General features: G+C 42.0%; 1 long non-coding RNA gene across 2 annotated transcripts; it reads right to left on the reverse strand.

The window, feature by feature from the left end:
- Nucleotides 1-939: 939 nt before the first annotated feature.
- LOC311445404 lies at nt 940-6,855 on the reverse strand. Of its 2 annotated transcripts, XR_014698394.1 has the most exons (4): nt 6,814-6,855; nt 3,049-3,178; nt 2,805-2,888; nt 940-2,577 (listed from the first exon to the last, which is right to left on the reverse strand). It is a non-coding gene; the product is annotated as an uncharacterized lncRNA (long non-coding RNA). The 2 variants fall into 2 exon arrangements; XR_014698395.1 differs by having other exon boundaries at nt 940-2,888.
- Between the last annotated feature and the right edge of the window lie 13,152 nt (nt 6,856-20,007).

Here is a 20,007-nt window from a genome sequence, read left to right on the forward strand (position 1 = left end):
TGGTTCCATGCTTTCATTGGCTCTGGGATTACTTCCTATCATATTTAAATAAAAAGACTAGATTATTGGGTACCATAAGAACAATGGATTGCTTAATGGCCTTACGGCACTTATCTTAAGTCAATATAAAAGTTTTGAGTTTCTAAGGCTATGTCAAGGGCAGTGTAACAAGGGCCACATTCAGTGAATTAGTCATTTGTTTATTTTTAATGCACATTTAAGTATCTTATTTGGGGGACACAGATATACTTAGATGATGTAGTAAAATACAGATTATTTTTTTTTTAAATTGCCTGTCTGAGAAACAGAATATGATAGAAAATGCTATTATGTTATTATGTGCAATTTGTTCTAGATAAAAATAATGATCAAACAACTTCCTTGTCTCTTTGCCATAGTGCAAATTCCCCTGTGATGGAAGTCTGTTTTGTATAACATCCTTCACAGGAGCTTTGTTCCTAAAAGGTTGACAGGTCTCTGTAATAAAATTACAGTGTTATTAGAAGTAAGTAATACCAAAAAAAGAAGAGATACTATAGAAGTGTAGATATGGAAGGGAAGGGATCGGTTCAGATATGAAACAGATAACCCTGAGATGTTCAGAGGGGCTCAGGGCACAGAAGCAAAGAGCTAAGGCCCAGTCTCAAAATGTGCAAGGAACAAGTGAGGGAGAACAGGGTGAAGGCTGGGCTTGAAAAGCAAGTGGAGCATCTCTGCCACCTGCTAAAAGGCAGACTTGCCACATTTTAAAGAATGTTTATGTGACCACTTCAGAGTTTCAGAGAACCAGAATTTTTAGTCTATCCTGAACCTTAGAGTGACTATGAGCTTCTCATAATAGATCTCATGAAGTCCTTATTTTCATCATTACAGAAAATAATATGCTTTAAAGTATAAAGTCATAAAATCTTAGTTTCTTTATTATTTATTTATTTTAAATCAATGCTTTCTTATCCTTAACTTATGAAATTTGTGATAAAAATAAAATAAAATTAATTTCTTCCTGGGTCTGAAGTGGATTGCTGCAGTTAAGTTGTGGATTTGGCCAGTTTACTCCATTATAGAAAGAAAAATAGGTTGTGTGTTTCCTCCAAACACAAAATAACCTCTCTTTAGCACTGACCCTTAACTCTCCCAGTGTGTGAGTGACTCTGGCCACAACCACACTGAACTTATGACTTTTATGTTGTCTGAAGGTCCATAAACAATTCAGATTGGAGCAATTTGTGTTGGTGGCATTCCCATTTCCTTGAAAACAGCTTTTCTGTGGTGACATGAGGGCAGCAGTGCAGAAGCAATGCTGTGTTATCCCTGGAGTGGAGTGTGGGGGTCTCCATGACCAGACCCTCATGGAAGGATGGAGGTACCTGCACAGGGCTGCTGTGGCTATGCCGTGTTTTGCCAGCTGCTCGATTGGCTTCCAGCACCAGCTTGCAATACTCATCTGCCCTTAGCACACAACTTCACTGCCGTGGAAAGTGGTCTGATGGGGTGATCAATGAGCTCCATCAGACTGCATTGCATGTAGTTAAGCAAACAACATACAAGAAAGAACCACCTTGAGCCCAGTTCTTCCCACCAGCTTGTCTCTTCACCTTGCCCAGCACTGCCTGAAGGCGAGCCTGTCTTTCTCTTTTCCCATCCTTGATATAAAGAATCACTCCACTTCACTGAACTAACAGATAAGCTTGGACTCTGTTGTCCTCTGGTTTCCTGACTTGAGCCAAAGCTTCCTGTTATTTTTCTACTGTACACTGATTTATCTTTTGCTTTCTCGAGTAGCACTTTCCCATATAACAGGTCACAGGCTGAATGGGAGCATGGAAGTGGGCTGCCAGAAGCCATTTATATGCATTGTTCTTCCTTACCCAAGACAGAATATTAATTCCAGAGGTTTCAGTATAGCTGCCAACTCAGCATCAGCTGAGTGCTAACCTTTACCGTGCACAGAGCAGCAGTTTGCTGGAGACCAGCTAACACCAGAGTGCAGTCTTGCTTGCTGAAGCTTGGATTTCTATGTAATTGGTTCCTGTGTTATGGAGCTTACAAGGTCCAATTACATTCCTTTGCTGTAGCAGGTGCCTTTCCCTTGGCATGGTGCTGAGCCTTACAGCCATACGTCTCCCATTCTGTAAAAGCTGGAGGACCAAGGTTCATCCACCTGTGTCCTTGGGCCTCCTGTCTCCTACTGTTTGGCTGCAGGTCTTCGACAGACAAGCCCATACAAATGCTCATCACAATAACTTGGGCAGAAGTTAGGCAGATGAATGCTGACCTTATTAGAGGGAGAAGGGAGAGTTAAGCGGAAGGAAGAATCACTGTTCTGTGATTCTGTGAAACATCTTAAGGACTGGTGTAAGTGTACCCTGAACTGGTCTGGCTGTGTGATTCCCATCAGCAACAGTGTCACAGACAGAAAACATGTGGGCATTTCTGCCATTCCTCAGCCCTCAGCAATCTGATCACTTTGGTATTTCTTGAGAGTCCAGCCTCTCTCTGAGGGACTTGAAAAGTTCATAAAAATCAGCAGGAATTAGGGTTGGTCATTTTTCCCCATGGGAGCACAGCTGGTGAGTGCTGTCAGGTAAAATGAATAAATAAATCAGGAAGAAAATGGTAAAAAGATAATCAACCCAAACTGCAGTCATTTGTTCCCCCACCTCCTGAGGTTCCCCCTGGTCAGTGTGGGAGTCAGCACCCTGGATACAGCTTTGGGGGTGGTGGGAACCACTGTTGGTAGCAGTGGGTCTCCAGCATGGGATTTGTTTGGGATGGAGAAAGTGCCTGTTCTGTCCATGGCTGACCTGCCAGGCATGACTCTCCTCCATCCCGCACCGCCTTCCTCCTTCTGTGCAAAGAGGCAATTCCACCATTTGTGTGTCCACAGCCTGAAAAAGCAGGTGGAGGCCACAAGCAGGAAGAAGAGAGAAAAAGCATTGGTGACCAGAGGCTAAAACTCTTAAAAATATTAGCTGTGCAGCACTAGAAACAGCAATTCCTTTGGCACAGCAGCACAAGGCCAGGCAGGGGACATTGCCCAATTCTCACCAACAACCTGGATGGAAACCTCTTCCTCCACGTGTTGGGGCAAGCTCCAACACTTCAGTTCAAAGGCACCACAAGCCGAGTGCAGGTTTCTTTTCCACAGGAGTGCGGTGCTCTCACTGCTTTCTTGTGGCTATGAGTAGTGAAGAGGAAAATAATTTGATAAGTCTGCAGAATGTTTTTATTGTCATGTCAACAAAATATTTTCTGCCTCCACAGACTGTGGAAGTACTTAGCATGCAGCATCCTTCCAGTTTTGGAAAACACTTGAAAACCACCGACAGAATCTCACTATTCCTTTTTTTAGCTACATAATGAAAAAGCAAACAAGAAATATGCTGATTCCCAAAATGAGCTTTTTTTTTTTTTTTTTTTCTGAAGCAATTTAATTTTTTAGCTTTGATCTGATACCAGAACCCAGAGGACTTACTTGCTATTTCTAAATAATGAGTCTAATGTTTATGCTCTGAGCCTGAACTTTTCTGGTTTTGGAAAAAATGTGACTTTACATAAAAGTCCTTTGATTAAGAGATCTGCAGTCAGAGGAGTTTTCGATACAATAATGAAAAGGCCTTTCAGATTGCTAACTCGAACACTGCTCAGCACGATATTACTCAAGAAGGGGAGAAGCCGACAGAACAATCACACTATTAGTCTTCGCTTTGCCAAGTGTTGTGTTAGTCATATTCCTGGTAAAATCTCCCAGAAGTGGCTAAGAGAAGCCTTATATCACATGGAGCAATGCATGCCTGATAAATGCACCCTGACCTGGGTGGTCTGTTGCTCTGGCTCTCTCCTTTTATTTATTTTTAACCCTGTTTCATTGAGGCTTTAGGAGGTGATTGTTACACAGAGGGAAAGTGCCTGGAGGAAAAACAGAGGCTATTTCCTCTTGCCGTGGTACACATTCCCCTGCAGCAGGGAGGGTACCTATCTGCTAAGCAGGTCCTTCCAAGCAAGACCACACCACAAAGCACAGCACTTCCTTGCTTGCACAATGAGGATCACATTCCTTGCCCCATAGGAGTGTTCAGGCATTGGGCAAAAGGGCTGTTGAGCACCTAGTCTCTCCCTGGGCATCAGGAGCACCCAACATCTGCACTTATCCTGGCTCCAGCTGCTGCTGTGGCTGAGAAGGTCACCCCCTACTCTGGTTGCAGCTCCCCTAGACCTGAGGTGGAAAGAGTGACTTTAGCCCCTGCTAAGTAGGTTGGAGTTTTGAAGTTGAATGCCTGTGTTATTTATGCAGAACTGACACGTCTCTTTGTCCTGAGCCATGTGGCCCAGATTCCAGCCCTTGTATCTACAAAACATTACTCATGTGCGCGCTCCTCTTTCAAGTCCTTGATTCCAATGGGATTACTCACATGTGCACGCATACCGCGACTGTGCGCCTGATCGCAGCTCACGTCTCTGCAGAGCAGGGACAAATCTTGCTGCTTTCAGCTGATTTACACCAGTATGCCGGAGATAAACATCTGAAACAGGAGTGGCTTGCTGGGAAATGAAAGATCAACCTGATACCTATTTCTCCTCCTCCTCCTTATTCTCTCTCCACGTTTCCCATCTCCATTGCCATCAAGGCAGCCTGCTGGAAGGTCTGCTCCTTTGTATCATCAGGGCACTGCAGCATACTAGGGGTTAAAATGAGAAGGCACTTTGATTTTAGAGATTTATTGCCTTCCTCCTGCTGTATTTGTAAAGCTCATCATTACAGCCAGCCATCCCCACCCTTGCAGCTGTCTGTACATTTTTTTCTCTGGTTCTAGAGTTGTACTTTACTTAGGAAATTATAATTATTAAAACACACAAGGTCATGCTCTAGATGAACTTGGAAACTGTTCAAATATGTTTCAGGTTTGAAACTATTTAGCAGCTATGGCCAAGCAGTGATTTCATAACAAAAGAATGGTTAATTTCACACTTCAGATAACATTTCCCCCGGAAAGCGGTAAAGCATGTTGGTACAGAAATTACTAAAGGTCGAAAAGACTGGAGACGCATAATCAGTCATTAGTGCCGATAATGAAATATTAAAGGCAGGCTTGGGGAAGGGGCAGAATGGTATTCCCTCGATGAGTCCATTCCTGTCCCTTACCTTTAAATCTCTATTTTAAGCTTTTTAATTTTCAGAAAGGTGCTGTGACTTGGGGACTTCTAACATGGAACATCTCAAATGCACAAGTGGAATTCTGCTCTTTCTGCAGATGATGCACTTCTGTTTGTATGTCACTGGATCACATCATCAGGACACTCCTAAAATTACAATTTGCAAACTATACTATACTGAACTAGCAGCAAAGAAATCACCAATATCCCACTCCCTGAGTTACATTCCCGTATTTTTTGGGGCTGAGGAAGGACAGCAGTGGCAGGTGCTTTATGGCCTTTCCAGCAAAATCCGTCTAAATTAATCACTGCTTTTCTGTCACAAACTGGGAAAGGGATTTTCACAAAGCAAGTTTTGAAAGATCAAACCTCCTTTGTGCAGACAGCAGCCTGAAATGGTTCTCTGTAAGCCTATGTGAGATCTGTGGCTAAAGCAGATTGATCTTGATTGTTGTTGTTGTGTTTTTTTCTCCTCCAAAAAACCTCAGGAACCCTTCAAAACAACAACAAAAAACTACTGACCAACCAACCAAAAACAAAACAAAACAAAACAAAACAAAAAAAGAAAAAACATCAAAAAAACACAACAGTTAAAAAAAATGAACACTAGACATTACAAATCTTTCCTCAGTAGTTTTCCTCTGTAAAGAGCTACAGCCCAGCCAGGGTCACCCAGACAGCCTCAGCCATGCCCTCAGGTCTCCAGTCTCACCCTGCACTGGGGGAAAACACAAAGCACATTTGACTTTTGCAGCTGGAGCTGTGAAAATTTGCTCAACAGAAAGCCAAGAGGTGACAGATTTTATGAGTACATCTCAGAGGCAAGTGCTATTGCCACCTGCTTGTGCCACTGCCATGGCTGGAGGGTGGCGTTGGACTGCACTCTGTGGCTTTCAAGGAAATCAGTGAAACCCCTGGGTGCTCGGGGATTGGAAAGGTGATGCTTCATCTAGATTACAGTCCTAGCTGAGGGTCCTTTATTTTCTCAGCTTTGCATAGGTATGGACATGCACACAGTCCATCTCTGAATCATGTCCCAGCAGTGGCAATACAGCTGCTCAGCAAGGATGTCATGGGGCTGAGCCTAATCTTGGAGTTTTCCTCCTTGCCGAGGTATCACGTTTTATTTTTCATTTAGAAAGATCTTGCTCGTGCCTTTGTAAGGAAAAAGAAAAAAAAAAAAAAAAGAAAAAAGAAATGGTAGTGAGCATTCAATGCCAGTTTCATTTTTCATCATCGTTATCAAGCTTTGGATTTTAACTTTGGAATGTCCTTATCTGAAATGAAATCAAATAAGCGCTTTGTGGCGGGGGGTCCAACACTCCCTCCTCACCTAAGGGAGCTTGTGCAATGCGGAGCATTTGCCCCACCACTGCATGCTCAGCTCACTTCACCTAAGCTGACACACATACACGTGTACTTACAAGTAGTGCCACATGCACATATATCTGGTAACATAGCCAAACAAAATTAAATGCACGTGAAACCCAAAAGACATTTTTTATGACCGGGGGGGGGGAGGGGGGAGGGCATGGCAGGGTGTAAGCAGGGCCCCATTCTCCTGACTGACATGAAAACAAGCTCTGCAGGACAGCAAGACCCAGGAAAGAGTTTCACGTCATCCAGCCTCATGGTCCATGTGCTTTGGAAGAAACTTACCTCCTCTGGCTTCTGTCAAAAGCTGGCACAGGAAGAAAAGGGCCCAAGGACCTGCTGATGGACTAATGGATGGGCTAATGCACTCAGGTGCACCATTTTGCCTTGTTTAGAGAAATCAGGCTCAGTTAGGAGCTACACTTGTGTGCCCACGATGTGGACAGCTGGAAAGCTGAAACTGGAGAACAGGCTTGGGCCTGGGCTTGCTCCCAAATATGGATGCAGACACGTAGTTTTCTCCTGACACCTTTCACACCATGAAAGCCTACAAAGAAAAACAAGTTTATTCCTGCCTCTGCTCCTACCCCATGAGGGATGGACAGAATGAGCCCAGGCAGCATGTCATCTACTTTCTGTGGGGTAGGGAGAGCTCGGCTGAGTCCCACGCTTGGATCTGGGAGGGCTGGCAGCTCTCTGGTTCCTCTGCAGCTTCCAGGCTTTCGTTTCATCCTGAACCTAATGGGTGAATGGCAGCAGAGTTCACGAGGATTTTCAAATGAGCTCAGAGGAGCTTGTTCATGAGAATTTGAATCCTTGGCAAATAGCCCACAATAGCTGATATTTTCCAGTTTATGGGGGAGTGTGTTTTCCAGCTATGCGTATTCTTTAACTCGCATAACCGACACATTATTTTAACACTAATTCCTCTGCATCCCCTTTGGAAGCATGTGCGCTCTTTGGAAGGACACATGCCCCTGTCTGAAAGATTCATGTTTTTTTCACATGGGTCTCCACTCTCTCACTCTCATGTAGGAAGTTTGGCTGCTGGATAACCTAGCTTGGCTGCATGGGAAGTGGAACTGCCACAGGATGTCAAAATGAAAGGATGAAACATCTAGGAGGTGGGTTAATGCACATAGAAATTAATAGCTGAAGGACCTGACATGGCAAATAAAAGAAAAATAACAAAAAGGGAGAGATGACTGAGGAAGCCAAAGAGAAGTCTGTATCAGGTATGTGTTGACGTTGTTCTCCTGACCAGTTGGCCATGGATCTCAATGGACCTACTGCCCATATGCACCCACAGCTCTGATTTCTCTGGTTCAGTGCTGCCTAGGCTGCATGTTGTTGTTTGAGTAAATCTTGCTTCTTTTGTCTTTTATAAACATTGGGGCCATTATCTGTGATATTCCACCCTCATGTCATTGAAGAAGAATGTTCTGAAAATGAACTGCTGAAGGCTATAGGCTTAGTAAATACCAAGAGCCAAGAATTGGCTCTCGTGTAAATCCGTTGCCTTGGATAGAGTTACTGCAAGGGTGATGCCCCCCCCAGCCCTATCTTAATCAGTACCATTTCACTCTAATTTCTGTAATAGTTTGGAAGGAGAGATGGGAACAGCTCTAGCGCTCTAGCTGCCTTTTTTTTTTTTTTTTTTTTTTTTTGGCAAAAATGTAGATTCAGCAACATGAAAACTTTTTGTGAATTTGCCACATTTCTGCTGGATTGTTCCTGCTGAGGCAAACAAACACTCAGAAAAAGCATCCTTCAAAACAGAATGTTTTGATTTTTTCAGTCAGAATAGCTATCTTAATATTTGCCACCATTCTTAATGACAACTTAAAAAATAATAATAATAATAATGAAATTTCTCAAAGTTGAAGGGAAATTTAGCATTTTGCCCCAAACAAGTTATTCTGTTGGACTCAGAGTCAACTAAAATTTAGTTGCTTTTTCAGCTAGTTGAAATATGTAAATCTTTGTCTTCTGCATTGATCCATTAATTTCAATATTGTTTTATGAAATTGTCAGAGACACAGACCAAGAAATAACAAGGAAACAGTGATCTCATATGGCTCTACACGGAAGGCTGGGAAGTAAACTGAGTTCAGGTGCTGATTTACACGGTAACAAATTTAGAGTTCAAGTTCTGTAAAATATGATGGGGAGATAAGACCATCTGGTCCAATGAAGTTCTTCATCAATATGCTGCCTTTACACTGCTGCTTCAGCTTTCAAGATGTTCCAGATGTGGCACGGGCCAGAATTTGCTGGTGCTATGTCAATATATCAATTTCAAACCTCCTCAGTTTGTGAAGTTTGCACCTAAACTGCTATGTCACTTCTTTGCAGTGTGAGCAATAAGCAGAATTGTGTAGGTACTGTGTTTAAGCAAGCCTTGGTATCATCTCACTTACATTGGCCTGAATCACGGCACTGTGCTGCTGTAATCACAATAGCTATAAATAAGACCCTGGGGAAGTCATCTGTCCCTCTTCCAAAATCAGGACTGGAAATTCAGCAGCAATGCCTGATCTGGGAAAGGTTACTTTTTCTTGGATTTCCTTGCATGCCAGGGACCAACTTAAGAGCCAGAACTTTACCCTGACTCATACACAGAGGTTGCTTTGTTAAACAATATCAGTTTCACTCCATTGCTTCTTCTTCCAGAAGCAATGAACTGACTACTTGAAGATGAAAAGTTGAACAAGCCTGTACAAACAACACAATTCACAGCATAATTTGCAGAAATTTAGTTTAAAACCAAAGATGTCCCCTCTGACTCATGCCAAGGTTCATTTGGTACCCTTCTTTCACTCCATATCCCTTGCAACTTACAAAGGCCCACCTCAGTGGCAAATAGTTTTCAAAATTTTCATCTGGTGCATCTCAAGATTGTTTGTTTTTGTTTTTGTTTTTCATGCCTGCATATCTTTTGAAATCTCTCATTCACAAACTGCTTTGTTGAACCTGTGAGCTTGTGTTTCTTCATCACCGTTGGCAGATTCTTTTGTGATTCTGCAAAACTCAAGAACAGGCTTAAAACTGGTGGCTTTGGAGAGAAGTGCCATGCAGTTCTGAAAGGAATGATGGTTGTCTGCCAAATAGTGAAACAAAGCTATCACTACATGCCCTTTGCACCGTCCTGCCCTCTACAAAGAAAATTTCAGCCTCTTTGAGGTATAATTTACTGAACTGCAAAAATATATGATGTGGACACAAATCTGATCTTATTTCCACTTCTGAGAGGCAGGACCCTCTATGCATTGAAATTAAACCATTATAAAAAAAAAAAAAAAAATCAAGGAAAGGGCAATCCAACCATCTCTGTTCTGGTAACAGCTAAAAATACTATTAATCTGTAAAATGATGGACTATTATTTGGTTTTGGATGTACACGTTGGTTTCCAGTTGGGTAATTTTTGTTCAAGTAGTGAAGGCAATACACTCCCATTGCAGCTTATTTCATAGCTTCCTCATTTCATGTTCACTAGAAAAGTGTGCTGGATAGAAACACCAAAGAGGAAGCATCTTTGGAGTGCATAGTCCAGTGTAGATGGACATGGTTCTATCCATTTCCTATGGTCAGTTTTGGATTGGAACAAAATGAGACAATATAACTCATCAAAGAGATGCTGCTTTATGTGTGGGACTAATTCAGAAACCAAGAGAGGGAGATACTTGCTTGCTCTGAGTAAATAAAGCTCAATTCAAGTTAATGGAATTACACTAATTTGCATTCACCAAGGATTTGCTCCTGTTCTCAGAAGTACCAGCTCACAGTGGTTAATGGGTGCCTTGGCATGGACTTAGGAAATCCTGAATATTGTCCCAGTCAGTAAGTGATGATATTAAAAATAAAAACAGGATAATTTTGAATAGGTAAGCCAATATTTTAGTGTTATTCAAGACATGCAATCTGCAAGATAATTGGTTATTAAAAATATACTAGAACTGGATATTCCAGGTACTGATACAGCCTGTGTTGTGTCAGCCTGATGACATCTAAGTAGGTAATGCACTCATGTCTTGTCAATCCATAGACAGCCTGCTGTTACTGAGCTCCAAAATTGATCTAGGTAACTTTATCATTATGTAAAGGAAGAACTTGATAGGCTGAATGAAGTGCTGTGAACTCCCTGTCTCCATCCATCACCTTGTCCTCAGGACCTTGCTGTCTTGCTTTCTTGGAACTGGCTCCTGTTCAGAAAGAGATTAAGCAGAAAGTCTTCAGACGCAAGATAAAAAGCAGAACTATGGGCCGTGCTTGGCTTTGTTCAGCAACCTCTACCTCCCTTCTTTGAGAAGCTGGACTCTGCAGCTGAACAAGGCGTGAGGTAAAAGAAATCGCAGCGTCGGGGAGAATACTATGTGCTGGCAAACGTTCAGTTACAACTGTGTTAACAAGCGGATGTTGTTCAGGGGAAACACGGTAATCAGGTTTATCTGTACACTGTCCCTGTGTAGGTTTCGCAGCCATGTCCCCTTGTCCCTGCAGGATTTGGCTGAGACACCAGCTGCTAACAATGGGAATAACTGGGCACTGTGTGCTGCTGGTGTCAGCCTGACCCTCCTTTACTCTTTTATCACTATGTTAACTAAACATATTTATTGTAAGGAAGTTCCAATAGATCTAAGTGTTTCCTGCTGCCTGAAATACTTTCTGTCCAATCCAGCTGAGACAAGAATAAAACTAAGAGAAATGCCCAAGGAAATCAGGGATTTCTAATGCCCTGTGTGATGGCCAATCAGATAAGGTGTTCATTAAGGTCTTGCATGCTGGGAAGGGACTTAATACTGAATACTGGCAGTTGCTTAACACTACTTGATGTATGAAAAGGGAAATTTTTTGGAAAGGGTCACTGTCTGCTAAAAGACCAGCAGTAATATTTGTAAAGCAGCCTAACAGCCCACCTAATAATATATATGCCAATAAATCATTTGATGGGCATGATTTAAATGACACTCAACTGAATAGTGGTGCCTAAGGACAGCTCCAGATGTGGGTAATGTGAGGCTGTGTGGCCCTTGTTATCTTTTGGTCAGGATGAAGAAATTGGGTGCACATTGCTGAGTCATTGCTGGCGAGCACTGTAAGGTCTGTAAGGTAAAATATAAAGGCACTGTTGCTCACACAATCAGCTTGTACGTCTGCCTTTGAATCTACTTTGCCTATGGCTTGGGCAGCAACTGATGGCTGTTTTATTCCTGATATATTAATATGGGCTCCTGAAGTAATGATTACAGTGTCTAAGGAGGAAATGGGGTCCTATGAGTATGGTTGACATCTTTGGATGTGTTGTTCAGTTATCTAAATGATGAATAGAATATCAATCGGCTGTTAAAGTGTGATATAAAGTAACAGACTACCAAATTGCCTTAACTTTTTTTTTTTTCTAATATTTGAATATCTTCCATGTAGAGTCTTCGGTATGTTCACAGCCCTTGGAGGAAAAAATAATTCTTTTAAAAGCACAAATACTAGATCAAGGGCTTGATATATCCAAGGGATCTTTTTCTGCCCTGAGTAAGGGTGAAAACTCCAAAGCTCCAAAGCAATGGAAATCTCCAGAGACGTCCAAGCCAAATAGGTTCTTGCCTGTCCTTATTCAAAAGGTAAATACAAAATCCTGAAGGCATACCCTAGAATTTCAGCTCTTACATATTATTTCATGTGTGGTAATTGTTAACCTGTTTAAATGAGTCAGTTTCAGTAAGAGATTCCAGTGCTATTCCTCTCTGATCCTTCCTGAGTGATTTATATTAATTGTTCAGGAAAGCCAATATAAAAATACTGGCCCCTTGAGACCACAGGCTTTGTGGCAGTGGCAAACACAGCACAAATAACTGGTTGTATATGGCTTAGCAGTGGGCATATACTCTTATGCAATTCAAGTGGCCAGAAGCAGAGTATTTTACTCTTTCAGCTTAGGGCATCTGTCCAGGAATTACATGTTAAAGGGTTGAGAAGTGAAATCCACTGGAGTTACTGATGTGCTGTTGTTGTTGGACTCGCAGGGAAAGATTTCAGCCAAGATTCCTCCTCAGACATAGAGATCAATTTAACTGATGGCTCCTTTCTTGGAATCATATTGCATCAAACATTTGAACTGCAGACAGTTCCTGCTCTGAAACAGGCCCGATATGCGTACACAGACACAGCTACTGCGGGGAAGGCTTTGCACTGAGCAGGACACAATCGTGCATGCTTGGACCAAGCTCTCAGCCAAGGTGAACTGGCATGGTCTTATGGAGATTTCTGCAGTTCACAGTGGCTGTTTGACTTCTTCAGGGCTACCTGAGGATATAAGGACAGATCGTGGAGTTTGGGACAGATAGGGTGGATTCATAGGCAGAGTGAGGCTCTGTGAGTTGCCTGAGATGGTGCAGTCTGGCCTTTTGTTTTCATGTGTTTGCCCCCAGGCAGAGGCAGCAGTAGGTGTTAGCACCTCAATTACTCCCAGATGTTGATGGCAATAAGAGGTGCAACAGCCATAGCCTGCTTGCCAGAATGTAGATGGCCACCACCAAAACAGTAGCAAAAGAAACTGGGGAGAGGCCAGGTGGTCCCTAGAGGCATGGCAGTGTGCTACTACAGCTGTGGACGCAAATGGGTGATGGCAGGGTTAAAGTGCTTTATGGGGGGCTTTCCTGCTAAATCTGCACCTGTCTGCTCATACATACCTGCACAGTAGATTGAGTGCCTGGGACATATAAATAAACTGCTTCCTGGCAGGTCATTTGAGATGGTGTAGGATGGTATGTTTTTATATCATTCCTTCCAGTTCTGGAGATATGAGCTGATCTAATCACTGAAGATAAGCAACATCAGGTCTGGTCAGTATAGAGATGTGAGGGATCTCCAAGAAAAACACAGGTGCTCCAGGAAATGCCGTTGCTGATCCAGCACTGCAGACAACGCTGCATGGAGCTTCTGGATCATGGCTGCAGCGGCAAAAAATCCTTCAGGAGAGCCATAAATCCCTGGCACTTCTCATGGGAATGGGGTGTTAACTCCTGTGTGCGTGCTGTCATGTTGTAATTCCTGTATGAGAGAGGAGCTCCAGCTCCACGCTTCATCCCATGCTACAGCTGATGTACCGGCATGACTACTATGAGTGCTCTTGGAGCCCTTCGCCACAGCTGTAGCATGTGTCTAAGGGACACAAGGCTCTCAGGTGACACACAATGTGCATCATGATTTGTCTGCCTAAAATATCATCTGCAGCCTGTTCCTTGCCCCTTCTGCTGCCCCTGCACAAGCTGCACACTGTGGCCAGTGCAAATCAGCCACCCTGCTCCGCCCTGGAGGAGGATGAATGTCAGCATTGAACTCTTACTTCTGCACAATGGAAGATGATAGGGGTTTATTATTACCTCTTGAAATGATGTTGCAATATTGGTCAGTCAGCACTAGCAACTGACTCTGGATTTATTCTCCTTTAATGTTTTGGGAGAAATAGATGGCAAAGCAGTACTTTGGAGAGGAAGTAATTTATTTATTTATTTATTTATTTATTTTTCTTCTAGAAATTAGACTGGTAGAGAAATATCTGACCTTACTGGAACATTTAGGCAACTTTTGTGTTTTGAAGTCTCCCTCATTTGCTAAAAAAACTCGAATGTTGCAATTTTCTCAGTTCTGAGAATATAGCCTTCTGTGAATTAACATTTCACAGAAGCTGCAATTATGCGTTTTGGAGAAGGAAAAGGTGGGAGGAAAAAAAAAAAAAAAGTAAAGAAGATATTCAAAGAAATCTCGGAATCATCTGCAGTCTTCACTGGATGTGTGAGGATAAAAAGTGGACGCAGTTTCTAGTAAAGTAGCTGTGGCAGTTGATTTCTCCAGACAGAAAAATAGAGCTATATTATGCCACAAGGTAGACTGAACAGCAGCCCAGTTTGTAGTTTGAATGGCTTGGGAGCTTCCAGAAAAATCTTTTATGTCAAACCTTTACTACTATTGCCACCAAGTGGTGAAATCCTACAAAAGGCTCCTCTGGCTGCCACAAAATGTATTTCTCCTTTCTGGATTGTCACATATGAACTGTATTCCAAGATATTTAAAGGCCGTTATCTGGTACTCCACTTTTAACCAGCAATGTCACGGGTACTCCAGCAACAAAATGTTTTTGGATCCAGGGGAGCTCCCCTAGCCCCTTTTTGCTGAGGATGTAGATGGGCACATCAAGCAGTGCTCCTCTGCTAACCCCCCGGCACTGCTCATGAGGACACGTCACCAGGCTGGCAAGATGAAGCTGGTGCAATAACCTCCGTCACATGCAATGCTGTGTTGTCGATGACAAGACACGGGATGAAAGGAAACCTGATAGGACTGAGACTGCAGGGTGATTTTCCTGGCATCTGTCTGCAGAGCTCTGTGCTCAGCTTTGCTTCTCCTTAAAACATGTTTAATAGAGATTTTTGGAGAGGGGAAGAGCAGACAGGTGCCTTACTACCACTACAAGCCTACAGGACTGTATTTAAGCTTCCAAGTCTGTATTCTGGTTATTTCACCAGTTTGCCTAATTCTTTAGGCAATGGGTTAGGAAATCCTCCTTCATCATGTGTTCCACTTGGACTCTCTTGCCCATTTGCATTCAGGTCTGGTTCCTCCATGACACTGTAGCAGAAAAGCAGTTTTCAAGTCATACCTACCTACCTAACCCCAATTTTTGTTCCAGTTAATCTTGGCCTCTGTTCTGCCTTTTTTCCTTCGTCATATAAAACAGCCAGTTTTCAAGGGCCCAAACTAAGGTACCAGTTTTGCTTGTCTCCCCTTTGCATGGCCAGCGGCCTGAGCTGAGATCAAGGGTAAGGGCAGGGACTGTGACTCATTTTCCTGTGCTGGGAGCTAGATCTGCAAATAAAAGCATCTAAAGTGTCTGACACTTTATCTCTACAATGTATCTCTACAATGTATCTCTACAGGTATTTTAATGCATCTACCATTTGCCACATTCACAAAGTATTGTTTAATGGTTCCTTAGGTGTATATTTTGGTATTTTGTTGTTGTTGTTGTTGTTGTTTGTTTTTTGTTTTCTGGATGGGACTGGGTTTATCTAATTTTAGTGTCTACATTTAGTCACTCTACATCCCTTTTCACAAACATTTATCGAAATGAGCACTTACGGCACCTTTCAGCTGATCCAGTTGAGAAAGCAGCATTAAGAGATGAATCATGCTTAGATAGCGATGAGTGTCTTGACTACATCTTGCTTAATAGTAAAGGAAACCCAAAGGGGGATATTCTATGTAGACACCATAGAGCTGCGTATGTCTGCATCCAGCCTAGTGCAATGAGCCCCATCTTCAGTCAGTCCTCCTCTCTAGTCCTTTGCAAGAGATGTCACTGGAAGCTTCATCTTTGGCTTAACTCAGACCAGACCAAGCTGACCCTGTCATTCTCCTGAACAAAGAGGTCCTCCAGGCGTCATCCGAAGATGGCTCCTGGGCTACCACATTCCCACCCACCATGGGAACAGCCTGTCCCCTTTGCTGCCAAACAGCTCCAGCGCCTGCCCTCCTGCCCTCTTAAAAATTTCAACATGCAGAAGAGCCACTGATTGATAGACATGGGGGCGTGAAGGACCTCTGGTGGTTCTGGGGGCAAACTGGGGAAAAACAAAGCGAGCTGGGGGAGATGTTGGGTTGGATTGAAGTGAAAAAGGCTTTTGGAAATTTTTAAATGAAATAAAGTGAACCTCCCCCACCTCAGAAATTTTTCTTTTTGGTTAACCAGACATGTTTTTGTTTGTCTTTCATTTTCAGGCTATTTATCCTTCTCAAGGCTTGTGAAGTGATTTTCATGAAATGAAAACCGCTGTTTGCAAAACAAGAAGTCAAGGAGTTTTACTCTGGGAGACATCAAAAACAAGAACTGCAAAGTTTTTCAAAATAAAATGTTTCATATAAGAAACATTGAAATAATCTATTTTGAAATTCATTAAAGTTATTCCTTCATTTTTTTTTCCCTTCCTTTTGACTGAAAATATTTCAGTTTAATTCTTGTCTCGTAATTTATTTTCTATTCTGTCAAAAATTAGCAATTGACTAGTTTGAAAAAGGATCAGATTGGGATGTTCTAAACCCTTACATCCCTTAAACTGGTAAATATCTGTGTTATAGGTGCTAAAGAGCAAAAGGAGAGGCTATGAAGAAAATAAAACCTTTCTACTATCCCGCATTTATCTGTTGATTGATGTGTGCTGTCACCCAGACACCACTGCCACTGTAACAACCTTTTTTTTTTTTTTTTGAAGCTGGCTCATTCATCTATTTTAGAGCTGCTGATCATTTCTCAACCACAGCAGGTGGTTCAGCCATGTCCTAGTACATGGCTCTTTGGCCCCAGAGCTGCTTTGCTACCCTCACCTTCCCCTTGTCTGATGACGCCGATGGTGCCTTTTTTATGACTCACATCATGTTCTGACTTCTGCCAACAAGCAACCACTCATCTGCCCATATCAGCTCCCATTCCCAAAGTTTGGGGTGGGGTTTGAATCTTTCTTTCCTATTATTATTACATATATATATATATATTAATAAAATATATCCATGGAACTCTCTGAGTGTTTATAACAACCAGGAAAAACAACAACAACAACATTTTACTGAGAAAGCCTGCGAAAAGTCTCGTCAGAAGATAATAGGGCTTTAATCACAGCAAGACTCACCCTTTTGAACTGCACTCATGAGCAAAAAAGTACATGAGGCAAACACAGTCTTTGGCACATCTACATGGAAAAACTTCAGAGCACTCCACAGCTTGGCCTCCTGAGTGCGAGTCTGAGCTCTTGCTCTGTCAGTCTGATGGGATTTTTTACTACAAGTTTTTTTTTCAGTTGTTCCGTTTTTGGGAGAGTGGGGATCTCTAGCTGCCAGATCCAAAACTGTGTATGATCTTACTGAGCAGTCAATGAAAAAAAAAAAAAATTATCTCTTTCTATACTTGGTAATGAGAGAGCTGTTTCTTTCTTCAGGCTTTAGAGAGTTGTCTTTGGGTTGGGTTTTGGGTAGGTTTTAATGACAGTGGTTGAATGTCATGATGGATTCTCAGCTAGAACTGTTAGAAAAAAATCCCTTGAAATAAATGGCAATGTTATCACAGCATCTCAGAAGCATTGACCATGCTAAAGATACTGTTCTCAGCAAGGAAAGCTGCTAGTAGTGCACTTAGCAGCTATTCCAGCTGAGACAACATTAGGAGTTTCTTTTCCCTCTTTAAGAGCTGAACTTCAACAGTGTGATACCAGCATCTTTCCTTCCAGTGTAATTCATCCTGTTTTTTCTGTAAATATTGGTACATATTAATATTAGAAACAAAAAGTATGTTAAACTAACATTATGAGTTAAATGCCAATGAAAGCAGAAAAAATAAAAATAATATTAAAAAAAAATCAGCATTGAAATGATTACTTGACTTTAAACTCACTGTTTGTGTCTGGCAGCATGCCAAAGCATATGATTAACAAGGTCATGCACTTTGATGAAGTTCCCTGGCACAGTGGGAGAGTTAAACTAATGTATCGTAGTTCTTTTTGCTGTGGGGTAATATTACAAGCATTGTTTGTTTGGTATCTCTCCTGCCTCCAGCCATTCCCACTTCAGACTAGGAAGGATTCAGCTCTCACAAGTTAAACAGGGTCAAAAATGGTGAGGTGTTGAGATGTGAACTGGAGGAATGTTTGTGGTCAAATATTTAATGAGCAAAAAGAAAAAAATGTAAATGTGAGCCGTTCTGACAAGCTTGTACATTAGCTGAAATTTTTCAGGTGCTTCAGCCAACTGAAGATGATAGCTAATAACAGTAATTCAAAATAATAATTCATAATTCTCTAACTTCTACTTTGCAGCATTCTCAAGATGAAGATTTGCTTTGCTTTAATTCCAACATTTTTGTTGGAACTTCTATTTAGAGATGGATCTAAGCATGTTTGTGTTTCAAGGAGGGAGGAATAATGGAAATTAAATATATCATGTTTGATTTTTGCTTGAAATGTTTTGTCTGAGTGGAATTTAAGATTTTTATTTATTTATTTATTTATTCAGTTCCAGATTATATACGTTAACAAATCAGGTGGACCAAGGAAGCATCAGGTCTGGTCAGGAAACTCAATTCCTGTCTTTCAACTTTGTTTGACACATCCTGCTGCCCAGGGGTAATAGTCCTGGAGGTCTGGTGAGTGGGCTCCTTCATTTGTAATGTTGATTCACTGCTTTGGAAATTGGTCCCTGGCACCTTGCTGCACAGAACTAAAGGTGAGGTGCTCTTTCCTAGTAAATATTCATCCCCTGGTACTTTTTAAAAAATAATATTTACAAAGTCCTGTGCATGGGATGTTCGTGATATTTCTCTGGTACCCTGTTTGGTTTTCATCCTCAGACCTTCCTTCTCTTTGGATCTCATTGCCAATCTCATTGTATTTGATGTATAAAAATGCCCAAGCTCCTGGACTTGAGTCATCATGTGACAATTTCATCTTCTCTTTATGAGAACATCATTTTCACCCTCCTAATTTATGGGAAAAAACTTGTTCAATATGTCCTAATCGATCCTTCTTTCTCACATGGTGAATGAAACAAGCCCAAAATGTGGAGAAGGTGTAGACCTGCAGGGAAAGGTTTGAGCAAAATAGCAAGTATTTTAACAAGTTCTGGATTTTGGTTCTTGACATTTTGGATGCTGTAAATCAGTCACTGCTTCCTCTGGCTGTTCTCTGCACGTTGCTTACTACACCTAATGAGATACTGGTTGCTTGCCTGGAAGCAACTGCCTTTCAGCAGCCTTTCCTGGTTTTCTACTTTGTTGAAAGGTGCTAGAACGTACCTCAGCACTGCTAATTTATATTTATTTTTGTCTGTCATGGTAACTTTATTTATACTTGATTAAAGCTCTTGGTTAGGGAGGCTGAATTCATACAAGCCGCTCTTGGCTGCTCTACATTAAAGTGAGGCCAATATTTATGGAAAACAGAATATGGCAGAAAACTCAGGGTTTTGTGGTTACTACAGAATGTCCCTATTGTTTTCTTTTCTGGTGCGCTTCCCTCACTGCTTGCCCTCAATGGCCAGGTTTGCTTTTGTTTCTTGACAGGACAGCTTGCCAAAACCCTTGTTTTCTGATTAATATCATAGTTCGACAGCACTTTGGATGGATAGATAGAGCATCTCTTCTCTCTGCTTCTTAAAAAGCAAACAGCACTGAAATCTCCATGCTAGTCCTGCTGAGGTGAATGGTGCTGCAAAACAGCTGGATTTGCATACAGTTAAAATCAAAACCTCTCTGAGATAGCATCCTCAAGCCCAGAATTTCCTGTCTGGAGTGTTGCCTTTCTTTGCATTTTGCCTTGCAGGGAGGATCTGGAGATGGCGTCCCAGCTTGCAGAGGAACAGGGAAGAGATGGGGTCCTGTGAGGTGTCCCTTCATCTGAGCGGGCTGGACATGGGGGCTGTAGCTTCTCTGGCATGTGGTT

The sequence above is a fragment of the Aythya ferina genome (assembly GCF_964211825.1).
Source record: "Aythya ferina genome assembly, chromosome: 15".
Classification (NCBI taxonomy): Eukaryota; Metazoa; Chordata; class Aves; order Anseriformes; family Anatidae; genus Aythya; species Aythya ferina.